Below are 27856 nucleotides of genomic sequence, written 5' to 3'. Positions count from 1 at the left end.
GAGTGGCGTGATTTTCAAAGTAGTAGGCTGTAGCACACTACAGTCGTCTGGACTCCTAGTTCCGCTTAGTTGCGTGAACCGAATGAGAGAAGGCATAAAAATCACAACCTTGACCATCTTTATAGAGCATTTCATATAACACATATTAGAGCTACAACGTCAATCGAATCAGCTTCCCATGCCAACGCTAACGAATGCCCCAGAAATTGTATTCTAAATAATGTATACGCATTGATCCCATTAATCAGGAACATAAAAGAATATCAGTTGCGAAACAATCCGTGGATGCCTTGAAAATCGTTGAACAATTTTTCCTTTTCTTGCATAGTTTTTTGTTTGTGTCATAATATGAACAATGCGCGGGCACAAACCACCGGTGCTGATATGAAACCAAATGTAATCATGCATGACAGGGGTGTGGATGAATTTTCAAACTAGTTCACATGGTACATGTCACGACCATGGATGATATTTAAAACCTATATAAACTTATAACAGTCACCCCTTTTTCAGGGTATTAAAAAATGTCAATTCTGAACAGAAACAAGTTGCATGTTTTGTTCAAATTCTTACCTGTTTAACAAACTAAACAATAAACTAGTATATCGCAGCTGCCTGCCATACCGAAAATCTTTACTATAAATAGAGAAGTAGTATAGCAGTGAATCCTCACCAATCATCCAAGTGATCAATATCAAACAGTAGAATCATATCTTCCATCAGTCAATAGGCGATAGCTTCACCATGGCCTTCAAGAGTTCATCTTCTCCTATGTTGGTTGGTCTAGTTTTCGCTTTGGTCGTCCTCTCTGCAAATTTGGGTGTGTATCTCCCTCTATTAACCTTGTTATTCTTCGCATTTGCGTTTGCATTTACCACCGTCTAACGGGCTCTAATTGCATTGTTTTCTGTGTAATATACATTGTAATGCAGAGATGGCATCCGCTGTTGGACTTTCATGCAGAGTTGGGGTGGCACTGAATGTAGAAGTACTAGGCAGCTGCCCCGTTGATAACTGTTTCGGTGTATGTACTGCACACTGCCCCGCGAACTTCAAAGTTGACGCTTATGCTTGTGTCCTCAATCTCCTTGGAATAAGTCTAAATGGTTGCTCATGTTGCTATATCCACATATGATGATGCATGAACACACAAGTACTCCTGCTAGCTACCACACAAATCCACTCCGAAATTAAGGTTATGATGAAGCAACGACACATACATGCATGGAAGTTTTAATTACTGCTATGTACGTATTAGTGTTGGTTTCTGTTAAGAAAATAAATATTAGCAGAACTGATTTACATAGCTGCTTAAGAAATTTTATTTAAAATTTGTATCACGGATTTGATGGCCACTTATATGGTGATCAACAACTGTTAATTTGTATTTCCCTTTAAGCTGCTTGATTGTGATTGTGAACACAAAAATTACGAAGTCAACCATGTGTTCGCAAACAATATTCGCATACGTCCTAATTCTAGAATCGTACATTGTGTGCGTATCGACATGATTATATCGATTCATTGTCTAGTCAGATATGATCATAAATAATGTTCGTATAAAGAAATAAATCAAGAATCAAGTGTAAACATAAAGCATATGAAGTTTAACGCTGAATGTAAAGTGCTGAAATGTAAATGAGACGGATTTACGTGGTTCAGCACTAAGGCCTACATCCACGGGGCTTGGTGTTTTACTATGTACTGAATGGTTACAAAGATAGTCGAACGACTTTTGAGTATACACAGGTCTGCGGAAGTAGGGGGATCACTTACTCTTCCTATTTCTCTCTCCTATGCTCTCCTCTATTTGCTCTCCAAAATGGTCTGCCCCTTCTCTCTTAGTGGAGAGGGGTATTTATAGGGAAGGAATGCGGGTCCCATCTCTGAGATGCCGTTGTAATCTTATCTTCTTGTGCTTTGTGCCTTTTACGCATAGGTCTTCGGCGCATGCCGCGGCCTGAGCTTGAATACGAAGGGTTGTCCTTGCTTCTTCCACGAGCTGATCGACACGTGTATATCTCTTTGGTATTTAATGCGGGTAGATGGATGTCTGCTCGTGTCAGACAAGTGTCTCTTTGTCTGGTCACATCCGTGTCAGCCAAACCTCCTCTTGTCCGTTGATCTGGGATCCTCCTCGGGATTGGGTTTGTTAATACCCAAGGGGTATTATCTGGTGCTCCTCTGAGCCATCATACCTCTGTGGTCCTCTGCCCTTGATCGTCAGATCTGCTGACCGATGGCATCCTGCTTGCTATCATTTTTTGATGTCTCGCTTCGCATGCCTTCCACGTGTCTCTTTCTGTACACGTGGAGGATAATGAAAGGTGTACATACAATTTGCCCCTCTTCTTCTAACTTGGGCGTATTTTGCAATTTTGAAGAAGAAAGGTAGTCCTACACGTTTCCCACTTTGCATTAACTTCTCCCGTAACTGCTCCTTGGTACGAGGAGCAGTTATTGTCTTCTCTAGCTTCATAAATAGGAAAGAGAATGTGAAAAAAAACCTTTTATCCTCTTCTTGTCAGTGTTCATTCTCTTCTTGTTCTCTAGCCATTTACTATTGCCGTTATTGTGAGGAATATAGCATTCAATTTTCTGTTTCTTCCTTCTGCCTCTTTCGTTTTTGGATTGTTGCTGCTCCTGTATTTGTTGATATCTCCGATCCTCCTTTCTTCGACTGCGGTTGGTGCTTGTCGTCCTCTTCTATACAGGTATGGGATTTTTCATCAGTTGTTCGATATTGATTTATCTGTGTATCTATTCGTTTGTCTCCTGCTGCTGTGTTCTTGGTTTTACGATGAAGATCATACGTGTCGAAGCATATATGCTTGCCCATGTTCTTTGTTACAGCGTCTGTGAGTCGGTATATGAGTACTTTTCAGTTTCTTAGGGTTTTTCATGTTTATCCGGATGAACCATCAATTATGGGTTTTTTTGATCTTTAGTGATCTCCTCGTATTCTTCTCTAATCTGTTTTTGTGTTTCCTTGTAGATATGTATGATCGTCCGCGGGCTTCTTACCAAACTCCGCCATCTAGTCCGCCAAGATCCCCTCCGCGTATAGATCCTGACAGATCTCCACTTGGGGAAGGCCCTTACAAGTCTTCGCAATCGGATCCTCGGGATCATAGGGTTTTATCTTCCTCCGGTGCGAAGATTAAGCCTTCTAAGAAAGGGGACATGCCGAAGGGTCCTTCTGGGTCAAGGTATGCTGTGAACCGCGCCCCTTCTCGTCCTCGTGAAGATCCCAGGAGTGCGCAGATTCCTCCTCGTGATGACTCTAGGAGTACGCGGGCTCCTCATCCTCGTTCAGAAATACTGGATGCTCCCCCCCTTCGTTCAATGGCTCCTCCTTTAGTGCCTCCGCATAAATCTTTGCCGCCTCCTCCCTCGGTTTCTTTCAAAGGGAAGTACTCCAAGGGTTCTATGCCGAGGGTTGATCCGTCTACAAATCTTCCTTCTAAAAGGAAAGCTTCGGAGTTGGGTCCTTCTTCTGATTCCGTAGACGAAGAAGAAACTTTCCCCGTGATACGCAGCATTTTAGTTGGTAAGAAGAAGGTCACTTTCAAGCATATTGATCTTGAGGTGTTCAAGGAAAAACACGAACTCCAAGCTTTTGAGTTTCGCATCTATGCTCCTGACGATGATATCACCTACGAGCTCCTTGCTAATTATCAGTTTGACGAGTTTCATTTGTTGACTACGGTTGGAGCCTTCGAGGCGGGTCTTATGTTTCCCTTATATAAGTCGGGTGACTCCTTTTATTATGACGTGTTGGCTAGTCGCGAAGGCTCTTCCACGAACACTCATAATCGCTCCGTGTCACAATTATCTGGGAATTATCTTCGTTCACTGAAGGAATGTTATCTACGGAGCAAGGGAGAGACTACGATGACCTTCTATGTTCCGAACCCTGCTGAGAGAGAGTGGTACACTCCTCAGAACTTTAACAGTTCTTTTGGGGATTATGTCAATAGCAGAAACCGTAAGCCGTGGAGTGTTAGCCTTCGTAATATTGCTGCTCCTCGTGGTGAAATTCGCCTTTTGAGTGAGGTGAGTGATGCCAAGCTGAAGTATGTTCCTGGTACTGAGGGATCTGCTAACCGGAATCTCTTTCCTGCTCGTGAAAGGATTAAGCGTGACCATGATTATGAATGGCATGCTACTGTTATTGAGGTAGTTGGTCCTTGGGCTTACGGATGGATTCCGGGTCCACGTGGTTGGCGTCCTTCTGAAAATAGCAAGCCTCGTGAAACTCCTCCTTCTCGTTATGGAGATTTCTGTCCTTGGCGTCCTAATTTCGCGGGCATGAATTTCCCTTATGCTCTTGATATCGTTGATGGAGATGAGGAGGAGGGTTCTGGTGCTATCCATCCATCAAAGAGTGCTGCTGCTGCCAAGGTATAGTTTTTTTCTTATATTCTCTATCTTTTTGCCCCTTTTTCCTTGCTTGGAATAATTTTGATTTTTGAAGTGAGGGAAAAAATGAGCCTTTGTGGGATGTATAATGGTATGTAGGTGTCGAAGAAGAAGAAACTTGGTCCCAAACAATCTTCTACTGCGGTTATCGGTGAGGCTGAGGGTTATGAGGAGGTTACGAGTCCCGTAAACCAAGGGTATGGCGAGGATGAAGAAGTATCCAACGGAGAGGAGCGTACCGACACTTCTCACTGATGACGAAGGTGGTAATGAAGAAGAAGTTGCCGCTGGTGGTGATGGTGAGGCTGAAGTTGCCGCGGGTGGTGATCTTGAAGAAGAAGTTGCCGCGGGTAGTGATGGTGAGGGTAATGTTACCGTCGGTGGTACTGGTGGGATTGGATCTGCCCCTGTTGGTGATGACATTGTTGGTGCGGGTACTTTGCCCGTAATTTCCCCAGAATTCTCTTTCGGCAGGATATATTCCGCGGGGGAATCCTTCGATGTGACTGCTGCCATGGGTCTTGCCGAGGACTTCTCATTGCTTTCCCCACATGATGATTGGGATGTGCTTGGGGACCTTGGAAAAGAAGGTACCGCTGATCAGCAAGCTGAGAACGCAAGTGATCATGCTGAGGGTGGTAACGTCGAGACTTGTGCGGGTGAGGATATGACCGCCAAGGGGAAGTCTGCGGTTGAGTCTTCTTCCGAGGAGTTTCCTTTCTCGATAATGACTGAAGGTGAAGATGCCATTTTGGCTTGGATAAAGAAGAAGAACCTGATGTTCGTCCCTAACCCTGCCCCCGCAGTTGTTGGTGAGAAGAATTCCGACGCTTATACTCGTCGAATGATGCAACTGTCTTCGGAAGCCCGCGTTGCTGAGATGTGGGAGAAGGATCTTAGAGCGTCGGAAGCTAATTTAGTGGTTGACCCTCCCGCATCCATTGCTGATATGATGGCCATAGCTGATGGGTACTAGTACGGTTTTCCCCAGCAGCGTGTTTTAGAGGTAAATCCTTGTACTCTTTTTATGTTATCCGCGCATTGTGTTCTTCGTGATATCTGATCCCTTTGGTATAATACTATTTGTTGTTTGTGACGCATATGATGAGGAGCGAACATTGTAACCATGTTCTATACCAATTCTTTAAGGCCAAGTCTCTAAAGTTGGAGGCCAAGCTTCGTCATAGGTAAGAGGAACTGTCTGCGGCTGAAGCGGAAATAAATGAACTGAGGGGCCGTCTAAAATAAAAAGAAGAGTTGGGTAAGGCTGAGGAGGGTCTTCGTTCAGAACTTGCTATAGTCCGCAACGAATTGGAGCAGACTCGTAGAAGCGTCTCGTCCTACACAGGTTTGTATTTCATGGATTTTTCACTCCTTGTGATTCCCTCTGTATTTTGGTGTTCTGTCTGAGTCTCCCCACCTTATCTTCAGGGGTGGAGTCCCTGAGTTTATATGGCTTCGGAGAGAAAGGGAACGACAGAAATCCCGTATTGCAGAGTTGGTGGGTAAGTTGAAAAGCGAAGCCGTAAAGTAGAATGCTCGTGCTGATGAGCACAACGCCTTGACAGCTGAGTGGCGTGAAAAGCAAACACTGATGGTTGATATGCAAAACAAGTACAATCATGACCGTTGTTTGTTTAATGGTACGCTGCTATGGACGCGTGACAACCTGCGTGATGCTCGAGAACATGCTTCAGACTTAGAGGCTAGAGTGCGCTTTTTAGAAGGAGAATTGCAACATGCTCGTTCTTTCTTAAGCCCCGGGGTTAGGAATAGTATGCTGCGTCTTTCCGAGGAAAGAGATAATGCTAGGGCCGAGGTTGGTGCTCTTAGTAAATCCCTAGCAGCGTCTCGAGCGGATGTTGCTCGTCAAGTGGAATCTGAAAGAGATCTTTAGATGAATGTATATCGACTTCATAAAAGGATGTGGGAGGTGAATGATGAAGTCAACCATCTTCGTCACTTGGATTCGATGAAGCAGGAAGATTTAGATGCCAGTCAATTTGCTCTTACGAACCTTCATGCGGATTATAAGAAACTATCCGCCGAGTACGACTTTCTTGATGAGGCTCGGGACGCAGTTGTCAATGAGTATGAGGAGGCTTCGGCTAATGTCGAAGGTATAACCTCGTTTTATCGAGTGTGATTCTGTTATTTCTTCGTTTTAACCCCTTGGTATTTTTTTCTTTGTTTTCAGCACTCGAGGGACAGCTTCACGCGGCAAATGATGAGCTTAAAAAGACTCAATCTGCCTTAGTGCAGCAGGAAGGACAAACCAACCATTTCAAAGGGTTGGCCGCGTCTCGTGAGGAAGCCGCGGAGATTGCCTCCAAAGAGGCGGAATGCCTGTCTGTATTGCTGTCTCAAGCCCACCAGCGGACCGCTGTTATCACTTATAAGGCTCGATGTCAGATGGCTGATGAGACCAACAAAGTCCTGGATAAGATTGAACTTGGCCTTAAAGTCGAACATGGTCTTGTCAAGAACTATCCGTGCTGTCCATTTCCCGCGCCTTTGCCTGGTTCTTCTGGGCCCTCTTCAGGTGGCAGCGTACCTTCATCTCGCAGAGACAACCCTGTTGATGGAGCTGTGTCGTCCAAGTAGTTTTCTTTTATTAGTCAGAGAAAAGTTGATCCTTGTTGATTATATAATTTCGGATCATTTTTGATGTGTTTCCTTCTTTAATCTTATTTTCCGAATCTTGTAATCAACTTTTTACGAAATGGATCATCCTTTTGGCGTACCTGCGTTATCAATTCATCTTTTTATTTTAAAGTATTGTGAAGTGTTAGACTAGAAATTACTGGTTTTGTAAAAAGTTGAGTGTTTGAGTGCGACACCGAAGGTAAATACCTTCGTGATTGTCTTGAGACCTGTCACCCCGCTGTGAATCCTGGGCCAGAGGATTCCCAAACGGTGGGGGCCGAGGCAGCGTTCTAGGATATGGAATGCTTATTCGAAAATATTTACATGCACCCATTTTGTCGACCCACTGCCTTGAAGTTGGTTGGGTATCTCTTTCTGCTGGGTGCCTTCCCCCTGGTCTTACACTCATAGACACTGATAGGGGAGCCCTGAGAGATTGTAGATTAACTACTGTCCCCAATATTGTTAATAAATTTTGTTTACTTGAAGGTTTCAAAAAGCTTGTTTGATTGATAGGTTGAGGCCTGCTACTCCTCGTCCAGAGATAGAAACATGTAAAGAGGTTACGCTGCCTTCTTCTTCTAGTATTCTTCACGCAGATGCAAAGCTGCGTTGCTCCTATGGGTAGTACAGTTTGAGCCACTTAGCATTCCAAGGATGCCGGAGGACCTCGCCTTTCAGATTGCGAAGATAGTAGGAACCGTTTCCCGCAATGTCGTGTATTATAAAAGGTCCTCCCCATGTAGGTGCTAACTTTCCCCATTTCTTCTCTCGTTGATACTGTGGGATTGTTCTTAGAACATACTGCCCTTCTACAAAATTTTGAAGCTTTACCTTTTTGTTGTACTCCCTCGCTAGTCTTCGTTGATAATTTTCCATCTTCTGCAATGCTGCTTCCCTCCTTCCTTCCAGGTCGTCCAATCTCTCTAACATCATGTCTGTTGTGAGATTTTTCTCCCATGCTTCAGTCTTTGTGGTTGGCATGAGGATCTCTGTTGGGATGACTGCTTCAGCTCCATAAGTGAGGAGAAACGGGGATTCCCCAGTGGCAGATCTTCGTGTTGTCCTGTATGCCCATAACACATTGTGAAGCTGTTCACACCATCGCCCCTTATGTTCGTCTAATTGCTTTTTGAGGATAAGGGCGAGGGTCTTGTTAGTGGCTTCCGCTTGTCCGTTTCTTTGAGGGTATATGGGGGTGGATTTGTTCTTCCTTATTTTGAAAGTATCGAAGAGCATGTCTATATTTTTCCCCTGTAATTGCTTACCATTATCGGACACGATTTCCGCTGGAATGATGTTTTGGAATATGAAAGTAAACACATCCACGTCTCTGATCCTGGCTAAGGCTTTAGATTCCACCCATTTATTGAAGTAGTCCGTGGCTACTATCAAAAATCGTCTTTTCCCTGATCATTCGATGAAAGGCCCGACGATATCTATGCCCCATTTTGCAAATGGCCATGGGATATCTACAGAATTTAACGTTGTTGCTAGCGCGTGTATCTTTTTGGCGAAACGCTGACATTCTTCACATCGTCGGGACATTCTTGCGGTATCCTGTATCATTGTGGGCCAGTAATATCCTTGCATTTTTGCTTTGTCGGCTAGTGATCTCATGCCGCTATGATTCCCTGCATCACCATAATGGATGTCGTTTAGGATTCGATGCCCCTCTTTCCTGGATAAACAACGTAATAACGGTCCGAGGAAGGATTTCTTGTACAGGACCCTATCCCGAAGATCATATCTTCCTACTTTGGAGAGCATTTTCCTAGCTTGTTTATGATCCGCGGGTAAGGTTCCATCTTCGAGAAACGCATGGATCACCATTCTCCAATCATCTTCGTTGCTGAAATCTTCGTCTTGATTTGCTCTTGACAGGATATCTTCTTCGTCAAAATCGTTATGGATGTCTTCTTCTACCTGATCTGATCTTCGATATTTTCTTCCACTGTATATCTTGATTGGTAGCAAAGGAGAATTGCGATGCAATTGAAGGCTCGTATACCCTTGTTATTTTAATAGCTTCGATGCTTTTGTCCTTCAGCATGGATGATATATATGCTAGGGCATCCGCGTGCCTGAGATCCCTTCTGCATAAGTGCCGGAACTTGATGTTCGGAATTTGTGATGCCAATGTTTGGACCAAGGCCATGTAAGCTGAGAGGGTGTCGTTGTACACATTGTATTCGAGCCCTATTTTCCGTATGACAAGCTGCGAATCACTTGTCATTCTTACATCAGTTACCCCCATATCTATTATTAAGCGGAGGGCATGTACGACTGCCTCGTATTCGACGATGTTGTTAGTATGCTCTTTCAATTCTAACCTGAATTCCTGTACGATCCTTTCTCCAGTTGGGGTAGTGACGACAATGCCTATTCCTTTCCCTTCCTTATTTTTGGAACCATCAACGAAAACTTCCCATTGTCTTTGTCCCGCGGGTTTGAGGATATCAACTGGATCCTTGCTTCCTTCGTCGGCTTCTGGTATTCCCCTAATCTCTTCGTCGTTGTCCAGGGGGAGATCTGCTAAGAAATCCGCTAAAGCTTGGGATTTTTGGGAATGTTGAATTTCATGTATGATGTTGATTTGGTCCAGGTGGGTGTTCCACTTGGCTATTCTGCCTACTTTTCCCGCGCTTTTGAGGACTGCTTCCAGTGGTGCTTTGCATGGGACGCGGATGAAGTGAGTTAGGAAATAGGTTCTCAACTTTTGAGTAGCCCACACCAATGCCAGGATAAGTTGTTCGATCTTCGTGTAGTTCCTTTCCGCAGAATTGAGGGTCTTACTGACATAATAGATTGGCTGTTCTATCTTCGTATTGGTTTTGACCAACTCTGCGCTAACTGCGTCTTCTGTCGCTGCTATGTACAATGCCAAAACCTCATCAGGATCAGGCTTATGTAGGATTGGAATTGAAGTCAGGTGTTCCTTGATTCTTCGGAAGGCTTCTTCGCATTCTGCGGTCCATTCAAACTTACTCCTTTTTTTGAGAATATTGAAAAAAGGTTTGCATTTGTCCGAGGATCGGGCAATAAATCTGCCCAAGGCTGCTATGGACTCATTGAGCTTCTGCACTTCTTTTAAATTCTTCGGAGACCGCATTTCTACTATGGCCCGAATCTTCGCTGGGTCTACCTTTGTGTTACCAGATATCCGAGGAATTTCCCTGAGGTGACACCGAAAGTGCACTTTTCTGGATTTATTTTCATGTGATGTTGTCTCATTGCTTCGAAAATATCTCTCAGATCCTGGTGGTGATTTTTGCGCAGCTTACTTTTGACGAGCATGTCATCAACGTAGACTTCTAAGGTGCTACCAATCCATGGCCTGAAGATAGCATCGACCATTCTTTGGTACGTTGCCCCTGCGTTTCGAAGTCCAAAGGGCATCCTAGTGTAGCAATAAAGGCCATGTGGGGTGTAAAATGTTGTGTGTGGTTGATCTTCTTCTTCCATGGCTACTTGGTTGTAACCAGAATATCCATCCATAAATGACAGCTCTTCGTAGCCTTCCACTGCTTCAACCAACTGATCTATGCTTGGCAGGGGATAGCTGTCTTTTGGACATGCCTTGTTGAGGTTAGTAAAGTCGATGCATATCCTAACCCCTCCATTTTTCTTAGGAACGACGACCATGTTGGAGATCCATGTTGGATACTTGACTTCCTTGATGAAGCCTGCTTCCAGTAGTTTCTGAAGTTCTTTTTCGACTGCCTTATGATACTCCGGTGCAACTTTTCTTATTTTTTGCCTGAAAGGTGGAGTGCCTGGTTTGATGCGCAGCTCGTGTTGGATTATTTTCGGATCAATCCCTGGCATATCTCCTAACCTCCAGGCGAATACATCCGCGTATTCCTTAAGTAAATTGGTTAAGGAATCTTCTCTTCTTTCGTCCATTATGGTCCCTATTTTGATCATTTTTGGGTTTTCTTCCGTTCCTATATTGATTTCTTTTACGGGCTCTACTGGTGTGAACACCGGCTTCGGGTCCCCGAGGATTGGGACATTCTTTAATTGTTATTTGGTGTGTTTCTGTCCTTCGTTGGATGCTGAAGTACCTGTATCTGTGTTTAGGACATGATCCTCTTTTGTCGAACCCCTCCCTGTGGTTTTCTTGAGGAACAGGACTATGGCCTTTTCTTTCGAAGCTTCTTTATTTTTAATCCTTCGGGTTTTTCGCTGCTCTTCTTGTTTGTTGTTGATACGATCCTGAGTGGTCTGGCACTCTTTTGCAGAGACCCGATCTCCCTTAATCTCCATCACTCCCTCGGGTGTAGGGAACCGGAGATATTGGTAGTAAGTTTCAGCCACTCCCTTGAGTTTATGTAACCACTTTCGTCCAATAATGGCGTTATAGGGGGATGGGGCGTCAACCACGCTGAATCGTGTCTCTACTTTCATGGGTCCGGCGTTCACCTGCAGCACGATGTCTCCCAATGGCTTTGTGGGTGCTCCATTGAATCCGTAGATGGTGTAATAAGAGGTCATTAGCTGTTCATCATGGAGCTTCATCCATTTGAATGCGTCGTAGAATAGAACGTTCACTGAGCTTCCCCCGTCTATGAGGATCTTTTTGAGGTTATATCCAGCCACTGGTAGAGTGAGGACCAGGGGATCGTTATGATCTTCCATATCTTCTTCGATGTCTTCAGTATCGAAGATAATAGGTGTGTCCATCCACTCTTCGTGCTCATCCACCTCTACGTCATCGATCTTATATACTTCGCAGTAGTCTTCCAACTGCTTCCGTATCCTCTTTCCTATCTCCGCTGTAAGGGAGGGCCTCGCGGGTTCGGAACACGAGATGGTGTTGATTGTGCGGTTTCCCTCTGGAAGTCGGACTTGCTTGGTCCGTTTGGATATATCCTCGGTGACCTCCTTTCATATGTAATGTTTGAGTTCGCCAGCATCAATCAATTTTTGGATCATTATTTTGAGGTTTTTGCATTTCTCGGTCTGGTGTCCATTGAAGCAATGATACTCACAGTAATCTTTATACTTCTCGGTTCTTGGGGGATGTTTTCCCTTAGACCATGGCCACTCCAAAATTTCCCTTCCTTTGATTTCTCGCAAGATCCGAGAGTAGCTAGCATTGAGCTTCGTGTAAACCTGATCTTCGAATTTTCGATCGTCTTTTCGTCGTTCATCCCTTCGTTCCTTCCTATTTTCGTGAGGCCGTTCCACTGAGCTATTTCTTTTGGCCCCGCTGGTCTGTTCTGCGGAATTGGTACGATGGGACCTCTGCGTGTGTGCCCTCAGGTTCTCATGCTGGATTTCTTCAAGACGAGCGTATTTTTCAATAATTATTCGGAGATGTCCTTCTGTCTTAGGCACGCTTCCATGAATCTCAACAAATAGTGGACTCATTCGGTCTAATCTCCACTTGTAGCAGTTGATACTTACTACTGGGTACACACTCCCTATGGATTGGAAGATCTTGTGCCATCTATTGGTGTATTCCCTCGTGTTCTCCTTGTATCCAATTGCCAGAGAAAAAAGTTCATCCATTCCAGTGTTGACAGCTTTGTTGTACATGTATGTCCTCATAAATTTCTCTGCAAGTTGATCGTAGGAGTTGATGGAATCAGGTGGCAGGTTGTCAAACCAAGACAATGCCGATCCCTTCAGACTTGATGAGAAATATCTACAGAGGACGGCATCGTTCTGACTCCATCGGGCTAAGATATGGTTATAATACTGGATATGTGCCGCGGGATCACTGGATCCGTCGTAGCATTCAAAAGTTGGGACGGGGCACTTTAACAGAATGGGGGTATTTGCCAGACGATGTGTTAGGGGTGTGGAGTTAGCTTCTTTCATCACCTCTTCAATCCTTCCTCCGCCTTGTCTGGATTTTAACTGTTTGATCTCAGCCATCATCTCATCACGCAGTTCTTCCATTGCGCGGTAATGTCCCATGTTCTCATACTCAGTTGGGTGTATCTTCCTTCGATCTTCGCTGTCATAATAGTCTAACTCTTCGGTGGCGTATTTCGGATCGGATGACTGCTTCCCATGGCGTCATTTGCCAGGATGATTCTTCGGTCTTGATTAGGCTCCGGTGCTTTGGAATTTGCTTCGTCCAGTTGTTGGATAGTCTTCGTGCTTTGGGAAATCTTATCTTTCAAGTCTTTGTTCTCCCTGGCCAGAAGAGCTACGGCGTCTGCGTAGACCTGCTGGCTCATTTTCAATTCTTCGAGCTCTACCATCAGTCGGTGGGACTGGTTTGATCCTTGATTGGGAGTTCCGGCTGGTACTCCTACGGCCATAGTTCCCCCTTCGTCTACAGTGTGTATTAAGGGTGGCCGAGGATCAGCTTCGATCGTTGGTATCTCCAAGTTTGGTCCCCTCGGTTGAGATTCCACCCGTGGTACTGAAACCACTGGTATGGTTTGATTCTGATCATTGGTTGACGGCATTCCGAAGATTGGTGGATGTGCGGGATGATGTGTCATAGAATCTGCTACCCCTTCTTTTTGTTGATGGATTTGGCTTGACACCAGAGTCTTGTTAGCTTCTGTAGCCTGGAGGGTCGCAATAGTCTTCGTAGCTGCTTCCTTGAGAGCCGTGGCTGCAATGGAGTTAGTGTTCATAGGTGAAGTGATTTCCGCAGCATCCTGCCTTTGAGTAGTTGCTTTAGCTTTGTCTCCTTTCTGCTTGCTTCGGGTCATGACCGAGGTAACCCTCGGTGTCTCCTTTGATGAGGCTTTGGTTTTTTATGCCTCTAGTATCTTCTCCATTTATAATCCTTTCCTGCATAGGGGAATAAATAAGGAGAACCAAAGATATCCACGAGGATCGGGTTAGCGTCACTCACACTTGCAAGGCTATTGGAATAGAAGGAAAATGAGCTGCCCAAGGGTCCTAATAGAAGAGAAATGTAAAGACTTCATTGGTCTAGTTTTTGAAATACAAATCCTCTTATAAACGATCATGAATCAGACTACTTTTGAAAAATAACTCTTGAAAAGGCAGATCCGTCGCAAGGACTCACGAATCTGGATTATTAAATCTTAGTTGAGGAAAACCTCATGCGTGCAGATCTGTGATAGATAGCTGCGGGTTTGTCTGCTTGTGAAAATGAAGAACATGAATCCAAAAATACAAATAAAACAAAGGTTTTGAAAGCACGCTGAACCCAGAATAGGGTACAACCATAATCCGTGTTTTAAGATGAAATCACAGGATAAGATAAATCTTTTACCGGGACAAGTCCCTGTTTCTAGCGCCAAATTGTGAACACAAAAATTACGAAGCCAACCATGTGTTCGCAAACAATATTCGCATACGTCCTAATTCTAGAATCGTACATTGTGTGTGTATCGGCATGATTATATCGATTCATTGACTCAAAGCCTTCGGTCTTGTCATTGTCTAGTCAGATATGATCATAAATAATGTTCGTATAAAGAAATAAATCAAGAATCAAGTGTAAACATAAAGCATATGAAGTTTAACGCTGAATGTAAAGTGCTGAAATGTAAATGAGACGGATTTACGTGGTTCAGCACTAAGGCCTACATCCACGGGGCTTGGTGTTTTACTATGTACTGAATGGTTACAAAGATAGTCGAACGACTTTTGAGTATACACAGGTCTGCGGAAGTAGGGGGATCACTTACTCTTCCTATTTCTCTCTCCTATGCTCTCCTCTATTTGCTCTCCAAAATGGTCTGCCCCTTCTCTCTTAGTGGAGAGGGGTATTTATAGGGAAGGAATGCGGGTCCCATCTCTGAGATGCCGTTGTAATCTTATCTTCTTGTGCTTTGTGCCTTTTACGCATAGGTCTTCGGCGCATGCCGCGGCCTGAGCTTGAATACGAAGGGTTGTCCTTGCTTCTTCCACGAGCTGATCGACACGTGTATATCTCTTTGGTATTTAATGCGGGTAGATGGATGTCTGCTCGTGTCAGACAAGTGTCTCTTTGTCTGGTCACATCCGTGTCAGCCAAACCTCCTCTTGTCCGTTGATCTGGGATCCTCTTCGGGATTGGGTTTGTTAATACCCAAGGGGTATTATCTGGTGCTCCTCTGAGTCATCATACCTCTGTGGTCCTCTGCCCCTGACCGTCAGATCTGCTGACCGATGGCATCCTGTTTGCTATCATGTTTTGATGTCTCGCTTCGCATGCCTTCCACGTGTCTCCTTCTGTACACGTGGAGGATGATGAAAGGTGTACATACAGTGATAATAAAAAAACTATGATTTTTATAGTTTTAATCATTTGGAGGTTACCTAGTGTAAGTTTTATATACATTGCAGATCCGAAAGATGGTATTGAAATTGGACCTAGTGTAACTGTGTAAGTCATGAAAACTAAGCTTTTATGGAAATGGTCAGTGTGGACTGTGGAGACCAAATTATATACTGAACCCGATTATGAGAATCATCCCCCTGACCCAAAGTCTCATTATGTTACAAAGGGTTATCTTTAGTTGTCGAACGAACATGAGCCATTGCTAGCATGTTTTACTGCTGGAAGGAGCCACAATCTGTTGGAAATTATCTCAAAATTCCAACACAATCCTCACATATTAAAGCTACTTCTGGGATTAATATAACTATCCTTCAGCTTATATGCACCTGAAATGGTTAAGGAAAAACAATAGTGGCTGGTATGAGTTTCGGAGTCTACTTATTTTAGAGTCTGCGTAAAGACTGAACATTTTGCTAGCAATATCCGATGATTCTTGTTGGGTCTGGTCACTCCTTACGGTCCAAATTAATTAGGTTGTAGAACAAAAGTGAGGTCAAAGACTTTGGAAGCAAGTAGTTAATGAAGATTTAGTTAGTACTTTGTGCTCTACCAACCCCTACCTTCCAATGTGTAAACCTGATCCAGGTTGCAGCAGGGGGGGATCGATTTTGTACAATTTGTAAAGCTTAACAATGGAGCACTAGAAGGCCGCTCTATAAGAGAGCTTATATGTACACCTTTCATCATCCACCACGTGTACAGAAAGAGACACGTGGAAGGCATGCAAAACAAGATATCAAAACATGATAGCAAGCATCTCACCAGAAGATGCCACCGGTCAGCAGATCTGACGGTCAGGGACAGAGGATCACAGAGGTATGATGGCTCAGAGGAGCACCAGATAATACCCCTTGGGTGTTATCGCACCCAATCCCGAGGAAGATCCCAGATCAACGGCCGAGAGGAAGTGTGGCTGACACAGATGTGACAAGATAAAGAGACACTTGTCTGACACGAGCAGACATCCATCTACCCGCATTAAATACCAAAGATATATACACGTGTCAATCAGCTCGTGGAAGAGGCGAGGATAATCCTTCGTATTCAGGCTCAGACCGCAACATATACCGAAGACCTCTGCATAATAGGCACAAAGCACAAGAGGATAAGATTACAACGACGCCTCAGAAATGGGACCCACGTTCCAACCCTATAAATACCCCTCTTCACTAAGAGAGAAGGGTGGACCAATTGAGAGCAATTATAGGAGAAGATAGGAGAGAGAGAAATAGGAAGAGTAAGTAATCCCCTACTTCCGCAGACCTATGTATACTCTAAAGTCATTCGACTATCTTTGTAACCATTCAATACATAGTGAAACACCAGCCTCGTGGATGTAGGCGTTAGTGCCGAACCACGTAAATCTGTCTTATTTACATTTCAGCACCTTACATTCAGCGTTAAACTTCATATGCTTTACATTTATACTTGATTCTTGGTTTGTTCCTTTATACGAACATTATTTATGATAATATTCGACTAGACAATGACAAGCCCAAAGGCTTCGAGTCGATGAATCGATATAATCATCCCTTTTACGCATACGACGTACAATTCTAGAATTAGGATGTATGCGAATATTGTTTGTGAACACGTGGATGGCTTCGTGATTTATATGTTCACAGAGCTGTTACTGCATTGAGATGTATTGAGATGAAGGGCTGCACGCGTGCACCGCACATCTCCCTTAGGGAAGGATGACTCCAAGGCTGGAAATAGGGGGATTCGGTATTTAGGTCTGCAGTCTGCTGCAATTTCTCTTGCGGCTGTTGTTTACATACTATTTCACTTGTGGCTGTTGTTGCCTTGCAAAGTCTTGTACAAGTCCAACCAATTCTGTCACTCCAAGGAGTAATAAGAAGTTGTGGGTGGGTCCCAGACTGGCTAACAGCTTTCACTGTTAGAAATTAGAATAAGCAAATGTTGAGGAATAAAAGTAAAAAAGAGAAGCAAAAAAAAAGACAGGAGGGGCATTAAACTCAGCACAGGGGGATTGATATGTCCGTGCACTTCCCATTGAAGCACTTACTTACCAACTTGGTTGGAGGGCGGGGACCTTCACTGCACCATCACACATTCGGATTCATTCATCATCAAATATATACATAGAAGCTACGTGTCTTGACGTCCACCAAACCTTTTCTCACTTTTGATTGCATTTGCTTTTTGCCTTTCTCTCGATGATGGTCTCTTCCATAATTGTTAGTAATACAAATAGTTCCGGTCACCTGCTTATTGTTTTTGTTTGCTTATTACCAAGCAGGATGCGTTAGGAATACAACTCATCAGGACTCACTCAAAGCCTTACTGGTAACAGCTGCCAAGAGAAAATCACGTATCAATCACTAGTTTATATTACGCTATAGATTGATATTGATTTATTACAAATATATTCTCTATAATTACGTATCCAAAAATATCTCTGTAACCCTAGTAAAAAGGGAATGTAATCTCTATATATTTGTTTACCTATCCACCAGTTGGTGTGGAATCATTCACCCAAAATATTGTGTTCTGTTTTGGTATCAGCTAAAAAGATCCATATGCACGTTTCTTTTCAAAAAAAAAAAAAAACAATGGCAGCACCAGAAACCTCAACCCTTCATACCATTCATGTTAATCATCTGATTAGCATGAAACTCACAGACACCAACTTTATCCTTTGGAAAACTCAGTTTATGCCACTATTGAAGGGTTATAGACTAGAGGGTTATGTGAATGGAACTTACAAGAAATCATCACCAACTATCCCTGGCACAGAACCAAATTCACAAGAAACCCCAAATCCTGCATATGCCAAATTTGAAGAACAAGATCAGATTTTCTTAGGATGGATATTATCATCCCTTACTGAAGGAGTTCTAGATCGAGTCTTTGGCTTAACCTCATCAAAAGAGGTCTGTGATGCTTTGGAAAAACGATATGCTCCTAAAAAAAGAGCACATCTGAGGAATCTAAAGAGACAACTCAATGATCTTAAGAAAGGTAATAGCTCTATGAATGAATATTTTTCAAAATCTAAACAACTTTTTGATGCTCTTGCAGCATCAGGAAGTCCACTTGATGAAGCTGATATGCAGAAGTCCAAACTCAGTGGACTAGATCAAGCATATGATGCAATTGTGACGTCTGTTGGCATTATTGAAAAGATAGATATGGATGCATTCTATGTGCATCTGCTCTCATATGATTTGAGACTTGAACAACAGATGGCAACACTTCAACAACCTTTAGCAATCATTGCCTCTTCATCTGCTGCACGGCCATATCAAAGGCAACAGTCAGAAAATTTTCAACCAAATCGATCCCCAAATTATCAAGGCTTTCGTAACCAAAATCAAAATAATCGTCATCCTAGGAAGGATGAAGGTCAAGGACCGTGTCGAATCTGCAATTGTAAAAATCACAATGCAAGTTTCTGCTGGTTTCGCAAGATAACAATGCACCACAAAGAGGAGAATCAGCTGCATATCTTGCTTTACCTGGTGGTCCTGCTGACAACAATTGGGTGAACTGATACAGTAGCAACTCATCACTTGACTGCACATCTCAACAACCTGAACATCAAGCATGAATATGATGTAACTGAACAAGTTCGTGTGGGAAATGGAAATGCCCTACACATTGAAAATATTGGTAATGCTTCTTTTACCCATAATAATCGATCTTTTCATCTCAACAATATACTTCATGTGCCTGACATAAAAACAAATCTTCTTTCTGTTTCAAAGTTTGGCAAATATAACAATGTATATTTTGAATTTCACTCCAATTTCTTTGATGTAAAGGATCTCAAAACCAGGACAACATTGTTGCAAGGAATGAGTAATAATGGGCTCTACATATTTGATAATGTTCGAGAGATTAGCAATACAACTCCAACTGCTCTAGTAACCAACACTATTCCACTGTGGCATCAGCGTCTCGGACATCCAATGCTCTGCACAGTTTTTCGAGTCATTAAAAATCTTTCCCTTCTAGTTTCAAATAAGAAGTTTGAAATCTGTCATTCTTGTCATGTGAGCAAGAGTCATAAACTTCCCTTCCCAAATAGTAGTACTGTAATCGATAAGCCATTAATCTTACTTGTGTCTGATTTATGGACATCTCCTTATTTATCTAGAAATGGTTATCGATATTATCTTCTTCTTATGAATGTTTTCTCACATTACACGTGGATCCATCCACTAGCTCGTAAATCAGATGCATTTCCTGTGGTCATCCAATTCAAAAAACTCATTGAGAATCAAACTGATCTCAAGATTAAAGTTTTTCAGTCAGACAATAGAGGAGAGTTTAAAAAGTTCACTACTTTTCTCAATAGCTCAGGAGTCATCCATATATTTTCATGCCCTCATACATCAGCTCAAAACGTCTTGCAGAACGTAGAATTATACATATAACAGAGTCCGGTTTAGCACTTCTTTTCCATGCCTCAATGTCAAAATCCTACTGGTTCGATGCTTTCACAACTGCATGTTACCTCATTAATAGAATCCCATCTTCAGAAACAGAGTCTAAATCTCTTTTAGAGTTATTGTTCAACAAGACTCCTGAATACTCCTCTCTTAGAGTCTTTGGATGTTTATGCTATCCATGTCTTAGACCATATGTCTCAAACAAACTTGAACCAAGGTCTTTACCGTGTGTTTTTATAGGGTATAGTAGTGCTCACAAAGGCTATTTATGCTTACATGTTTCAACCAACAGGTTATATATCTCTCGACATGTCAAATTTGTGGAAACAAGCTTCCCATTTGCTGCCAGGAAACATGTAAATTCTCCTAACTCCACACATAAATCACTCACTATAAAGATTTTAAGCTCATCTGTTTTATCAGTTTCATCCTCTAGTGCATCACTTGAACTTGATCAACCAGCATCACCATCTATTGAAGTTGAATATGTAATCTCTTCACCGTTGCCTCTAGCCTGCCAGAATTATCATCTTCAGTCATCGATCAACCCACAGATAATACTACAGTTGGTACTTTATCAGTGGTAGCTGACAGCACTGTTTCTCACACTCAAACACAAATTCAGCAGCATCATATGGTCACACGAGCTCGAGATGGCATTAGAAATCCTGTACAAAAGTTGTGTTTGCACGCAACTAAATATCCACTAGAGATGACACATATTACTGATCCAACATCCTATACTGAAGCATCAAAATATCCAACATGGAGACCACCAATGGATGATGAAATTAATGCTCACATTCGCAATGGAACCTGGAGTTATGTTCCATATGAGAAATGGATGAATATGATTGGTTCAAAATGGGTGTTTCGTGTCAAAGAAAAAGCTGATGGGTCAATTGACAAACGCAAAGCCAGATTGGTAGCACAAGGGTATAATCAGCGTGAGGGACTTGATTACTATGAAACATTTAGACCAGTGATAAAACCCAGCACAATAAGGTTTGTTCTCTCATTTATCGTGACTCAAAATTGGACGATAAAAAAATTAGATGTCCAAAATGCATTTCTGCATGGTGAGTTAACTGAAGCTGTATATATGAAGCAACCACCAGGATATGTCAATCCTAATCACGTCTGTAAGCTCAACAAATTGATTTATGGGTTGAAACAAGCTCCGAGAACATGGTTTTCCAAATTAAGTAATTTTCTCATTGCACTGGGATTCCAGGGCTCCATTTCTGACAGCTCTCTCTTTATATAACAAGTATCGGAAGGAGTTACATATGTATTCATCTACGTTGATGACATTATCATCACAGGTTCAAACTTTGCTCTTATCACCAATCTTATTACTTTTGAGCTCTGCCTTTGCAGTAAAAGATCTGGGAAACCAAAGTTACTTCTTAGGCATGGAAGTAATTCACCAAGGCACTTCAGTGATACTCAGTCAGCAGAAGTATGTTGTTGATCTACTCAAACGAACAAAAATGGATGCTGTTAAACCAGTGTCTACACCGCTTCCAGTAAATATCAACATCAGTAGACAAGGAAGTGCAAAATTTGAGGATCCTACTCTTTATCGAAGTGTTTGTGGAGCTTTACAATATCTTCATCTCACCAGACTAGACATTGCAGTAGCAGTCAACAAAGTCTGCCAGTATATACATAATCCTTTTATTTATCATTGGGATCTAGTTAAGAGAATTCTACGATATCTCAAACATACAGTGCATTATGGTTTAGTTTTACGTCCTTCAGCAGATAAATCACTTCATGCCTACTCAGACTCTGATTGGGCTGGAAGTTTAGATGATAAAAGATCAACTAGTGGCTATGGTATTTACTTTGGCGGAAATCTTGTTTTGTGGAGTGCACGCAAGCAAACAACGATCTCTAAATCAAGAACTGAGGCTGAATACAGAGGCATAGTTATAGCTACTTCAGAATTGATATGGCTTCAGTCGTTATTGAAAGAACTCGGCATTGCAGTACAAGCTCCAACATTGTGGTGTGATAATATGGGTGCGACTTATCTCACAGCAAATCCGGTCTTTCATGCACGAATGAAACACATTAAAATTGATTATCATTTTGTACGAGAAAGGGTTGCAAACAAAAGACTACTGGTAAAGTTCATTTCCTCAAAAGATCAGCTAGCTAACATCTTTACAAAGGGTATTGCTTCTGTATGATTTGAGTTTCTCAGAGACAAGTTGAGCATTCGACCACTCATGCACAACTTTAGGGGGGATGTTAGGAATACAGCTCATCAGGACTCACTCAAAGCCTTACTGGTAACAGCTGCCAAGAGAAAATCACGTATCAATCACTAGCTTTTATTACGCTATAGATTGATATTGATTTATTGCAACTATATTCTCTATAATTACGTATCCAAAAATATATCTATAACCCTAGTAAAAAGGGCATGTAATTTCTATATATTTGTTTACCTATCCACCAGTTGAAGTGTGGAATCATTCGCCCAAAATATTGTGTTCTGTTTGGATGGTGTGGTTACTATTTTTGTTTGATTTTATAAATTAATCAACTATAACTACACCTAACGGAACACCTTTAATAAAGAAAAAAAAGAGCGCTCTCCCCTCTCTTCTTTCCCTGAATTCTCCCTCTCGTCGGTCCAATATAGCCGTTACTCCTTGTCTCCTTCCCTTAATGGCTCCTCCAACCGTCGTTTCTCACCGTACTTCTTGCCGGAACTCCACCAAATGTTAAGTTTCTTCATCACATGATCTCGAATGGATACTCCAAATCACTCACATCAGTGCTATTGCAATTGCATCAATCACATACTGATGCAGGGCGGAAGCGTTGAATAGTACAAAAATCTAAAACCACAACACTAGTACAAATCTTCACATTGGCCCACTTAATCATCGTGTCCATAAGCTTTTGGTCATTGATTTTTTTCACTCCAAAAATGTGGCATCAGGTGCCGTGACAAAGAGGTACCTTTATTGCTACTAAACTTTGAGTGACTATAAAATATGATTTACCATGGCCGTAACTCTATAACCATGTCTATATGGTACTCATTATTTTTTTTGTCGTTAAGCATTTTCACTATCACCATGGCCATAGGATTCTTATAGACACACAATTTGATTATATGTGGCTAAAGTTTACCTTAAAGTCACATGATTTATATTTTAGACGTGGCTTTTGTCATCAATTGGACACACAAAATTCATTTTATCATGGCCAATTTGTAACTTAAGGCTACATTGACTTGCAGCACCATGGAGATCAATTTTCTAAAAACACACAAATTATTTTAAACGTAGCAATTGTTTACCTTTGGGACACGGAGAATTATTGAAACCATGGCAATAAATTCCTCGAGGATACATAATAGCCTTTCAATGTGGCTAGCGTGTACCTTTAAGCCACATGGAATCATTTTAACTGTGGAGATTGTTTTCCTGCTCGACACGGAGAATTATTGAAACCATGGAGATAAATTCCTCAAGGACACATATTAGCCTTTCAATGTGGCTAGGGTGTACCTTTAAGCCACATGGAATCATTTTAACCATCGTTATTGCTATCATCTAAACCGGAATTAATGTGACCAATCGACAACTTATGGTTACAGGTAAGATTTAGCGTCCTGGCTTGAACCTCCAAATTAAACCAAATACAGAGAAAGTAAAAATGTATCTTGAACAAACGAAAATAAAATTAGAATATTGATTTTTAGTACATGGAAGCATATTATTATTATTTGAATAATAAAGTGTAGTAAAGATTTACATGACAGGCCTCATGCTCCTTTAACATGAGCAAAATGCCAGGAGAAGGACCATTCGTCAAGGACCATAAGGTTACAAGACCTATCAACAAACTTATAAGAATATAACTGGAAAAGACTTGAATAAAATTTACAATCAACTATTACAAGATTGGTAGTCCACTTGGCACCAGACTGAGAACCATCGACGGATAACAACTTCAATCTCCAATGTTTTGGATTAGTACCATCTCTCTAGCGCATATGATTCTTGCAAGAAGAGCATTTAGCTTCAGCCTGTTGAGCATCTAATGTTGTGATCGGGGATGGTTTCGGAACCCCAGAAGTACCCTGCATTAGCAAGAAGAGTTAAACCAATTCCAGTACTAATATTCTAATCTATATAGAAAGCATAAAAATAAACGAGGAACGAGGCGAGCATCCAGATACAACACATTCAGAATTATAACATTTGAAAATAGAACACTGCAAGGAGATGTATTAGACTAAACTTAGAAAACAAATGTCACGAGTACACCCCTGGAAAACAAAATATACATACAAGCCATGAAACGTGTAAAGACGTATAATTAAAGAGAGTACTATTATCAAATCAAATAAAATGTTACCTTGTTGTCCATGAAAAGTATCAACCGACAATGGTGCACAAGGTCATTCTTCAACGGCTAGTGGGCACAAGGCCGAGATATATTCAGAACTTCTTTATAGCTCCAAAAGAAAATATTTCCAGAAGCGCTTTTTGAATGGACACGCAAGAACCAACCCATTTGACCACTGGCATTCACACGCTATAGGATTAATCAAGTTTAGAGTTTCCTCAAATGAATAGTTAACCTTAGAAGATGCTAATGTCAAATGCCATAGGGTAGGTCCTGGTTCACCCAACAAAAAACTCTCTCGAAATGAAATATGCTAGTCAGTAGGCACCTAACAACTACAGTTGACGGGCAAAACTAACTAACAATCATGGTAAGCACATCAACTGATTTTGATGGCTAATATTGTTACGCTGTTTAAAAAGAATGTGCCATCATTTACCAACCTACAGAGTCCTACAAAAAACTAAGATAATTAGGTCTCATAATACAGAACGTAGCTCGGAAATAAGATCCACCAACATCAAATTGATGACCGGGCAAATAACCTCATAGAAATAGAAGCTAAGACAAAAATATATGTGAATTAGTCAGGAAATTACAACATTTTGGACGGACACAACTCCCATACCTCATTTTCAACTAGTGTCATAAACCTAACCGAATATTGCGATCTCTGTTCCGCGTCTTTTTTTTTTCTTTTTTCCAAGCTTGAAACCCTTCAACAAAACCCATGAATAGAACTTCACCACTTCCATTGGTCACCACCGTAAATCAATAAGAGTAACCAAATCACAAAACAACACCCATCTGAGTGGTTAATACCCCGTAAACCAAAACCCATCTGTTTTTTTTTCTTCCATATTTTATCTCATGAAGTTCTTCATTTTTTAGAGATTTTGAAGATGGAAAAAAGGAAGATATGTTGATGTCTCTTGTCCCCTGTTATCGTACATCGATTTTGGGTAAGAAGATCTGTGTTAATTTGAAATCTTTTCTTGTTATCCGGGGATTTTCGAAATTTTGATTTAAGTATTGATTCAAATAGGTTTATGTACTCTTATGTTGTGAGTTTTCTTATCGGTTCATGTTAAACTTCCTGTAATTTCTTAACTTCCTTCGTTGGTTTTTTATTCTGGGAAGAAGAAGAAGAAGAAAATGATTTGACCGTAATGAACATGTTAGGGGTTTAATTGCAAATCAACTCATTTTGGTTTGTTGATAACTTCATGTCCTTTAGCTGTTTGTTGAAATGATTAACTAGAATCTGCTTGGTTTATAAATAGATGTGCGGTACCAGGAGAAACAAAATTCAGCTTTGGTTCCTTGATGCGTTTAATTATGCTATTGCAATCAAGATGGATCTTCTGAATTTGAGTATAAGAGGCCATTGATTAATTGGACCTTGCTTTTATTGAGAAGGTAAAACATTTGTTGGATTGGCATGGGGATTACCTGCATACCAAAATTTATGATTATGTTCAATTTATATGCATGTTACTATTTGTTTAGTTTGTAAAGAATGGGAAGCAGAAAGAGGTCAGGGGATAACTTACATGGGAAGGGAAAGGAGGTTTGGATTAACTTAGAAAATTTGATGAAGCAACATCCAATCAAGTGAGCTTCATACAGAAAGAATTAATTTGATGATTTCATTGTTCCATTTTATTTATTTATTATTATTTTATTTTTTTGTTTTTTCAATTTCTCCTTGTTTTTTTTAGCTGAGATTGAGACTTGAAATGGCATGCCACTCTGCTGCAGATAAATGTCGAAAGCGTCTATTTTAATAGACGTGAATCCCCAACATTTCTCTTCCGCACCGACAACTTATGATCTCAAACCATTGCCTATGTAAAGGTTTATATTAGTGTATCCACTTATGCTATAAATTGTTGCAGGAATTAGATTTTATAGTTCTGCAATCTCGATGAAGCTACATGTTAGTGAAAAGATGCGGCCATTGTCTATGGGGTGTTGGCAAGATCTATTAACTAGGCTTGGTACTTTTAAATAGAGATCCAAGACAATACCAGTGGGTATGTTTTTTCTCCTGTTGCTTGGATTTTGGTATTTGCTTTTCTTATATATTAAGATTTGCGGGTTTGGTTACGTTTTGTTGTTTAGATTAGTTGATGTAGTTCACATCATAACGATCTATGGAGTCCAAGCCTATCAAATACTGTTGTTGTATCATGGTTGAGCTAGCATGAATTTTATTTTTGAGCAGTCGTTTTGTCATTTATCTTTTTCTTTGAATTTCAAAATTTGAGTGAATTTTGTTATATGACATATGTCTGTTCTATCAATGATAAAGCTACTGAAGATCATTTAGTTATCTTTGGGATTGCTTCTGTTGATAGATAACTAGTTCTGCAAAAATCGTTACCACTGTGTTTTCAGATGTTTGCTTTGAAAAAGTACGGGGGAATGAGAAGGTCCCAGTTTTCAGCATAAAAGGGAAACTCAATATTAGTCTTCTCCTCTTCCCTGTATCGTCATCATTTGTCTTTTCCATGTTTTTGAACCTAGGGGAAATGGAAGAACAACTTTGACATTTGTTTACTTGATGTGGATACTTATTACTTCGACTTGTTATATGTTTGATGCAGCGGGTATTGGTTGCCGAGGAGTTTTCCCAGTTGTCGCGAACCTCCTAGCATGGCCTTTAAAGTATGCATTGATGGTTGCCACGAGTTTGTTTGATTTTCTTTTGTATCACAGCACTGGTAAGCTTTTATACCATGCAACATTTTGTATTGCTTTAGGTTGTAAGACAAAATATGAAATACAAAAGAAAAAAAATATCGTTGAACGTCGGAAAAGAAATAATATGACCCCCATTCGAAGTCCTGGCTCTGTTACTGCTTCAAACCCCTGAATGTGTTTGTGGCTCCTGGTTTTGACTTGCTGAGAAAAAAATCCCCTGCAGTGACGTTTTTTCTCTTTTCATATGAACTAATTCATCCTCATGCCTGTTAATCAACAAAGGATGCATATTATGAACAAGTTATAAGTATTAAAAGTTTATAACAAATAAACTCAATCATCAATATTCATATGGAAGTTCCAGAAGAAAAATCAGCAATACTCGGGCATTGTAGAAGCATATCCGGGTCTGTCCTAGCTGTAGATAATTCTCGGGCATTGTAGATAAGAATACAATGATCATGTAATCCTGCTGCTATTGTCTCTCACGCTGCTATTCCTTATGACAGTTGCATCAAGTTGCCTGCATTTTCAGAAAAGTAAATGTAATAGTATGCGATTGAAAATTACTCGTGTAAACATTTTTTTTCATGAAATTAATCTAAGCTCGTCTAAATTTGATGTGTCTTGGAATGGTACGATGCATTTTGTAACAGTCTCAATCTTCTAATTTTTTATAAAAATCTAAGCTCGCCAATCATGTATTAGAATGAATATGTTACCTTCTCATCAATACTTGGCAACACTTGCTTACACAGAGTAATTTTAAGACATTAATCCACTGAGTGCCGAATTGTATTTGTGTTTGCCGTGTTTAACAACTAGGGGCATATTTTATACCCTGACCCTACTGCGGATGGCCATGGAGAGTCTTTTGTCTCGATTGTAAGATGTGTCTAATGAACCACCCATTTGGACACATAAACAAATCAAAGTGGCTTAATCTGATATCTTTCTGTCACGAGTTAATATGCGTGTCTAAATCCAACCTATGAATTCGACACGTACATAATTGCTTAAT

The 27856-nt window shown here is 41.2% G+C and overlaps 1 long non-coding RNA gene across 3 annotated transcripts; it reads left to right on the top strand.

Annotated features, from left to right (window-relative positions):
* The first annotated feature begins 24774 nt into the window (after positions 1-24774).
* On the top strand, positions 24775-26955 carry LOC113348169. 3 transcript variants are annotated; one of them, XR_003359530.1, is made up of 4 exons: positions 24775-25091; positions 25413-25548; positions 25639-26165; positions 26739-26955. It is a non-coding gene; the product is annotated as an uncharacterized LOC113348169 (long non-coding RNA). The 3 variants fall into 3 exon arrangements; XR_003359529.1 differs by having other exon boundaries at positions 25413-25743; positions 25851-26165; XR_003359528.1 differs by having other exon boundaries at positions 24775-25743; positions 25851-26165.
* The last annotated feature ends 901 nt before the right edge of the window (positions 26956-27856 follow it).

This window comes from Papaver somniferum, chromosome 2 (assembly GCF_003573695.1).
Source record: "Papaver somniferum cultivar HN1 chromosome 2, ASM357369v1, whole genome shotgun sequence".
In the NCBI taxonomy this organism is placed as follows: domain Eukaryota; kingdom Viridiplantae; phylum Streptophyta; class Magnoliopsida; order Ranunculales; family Papaveraceae; genus Papaver; species Papaver somniferum.
The sequence above is the reverse complement of the archived record's forward strand: the minus strand, read 5'-3'. Positions and strand labels throughout refer to the sequence as shown.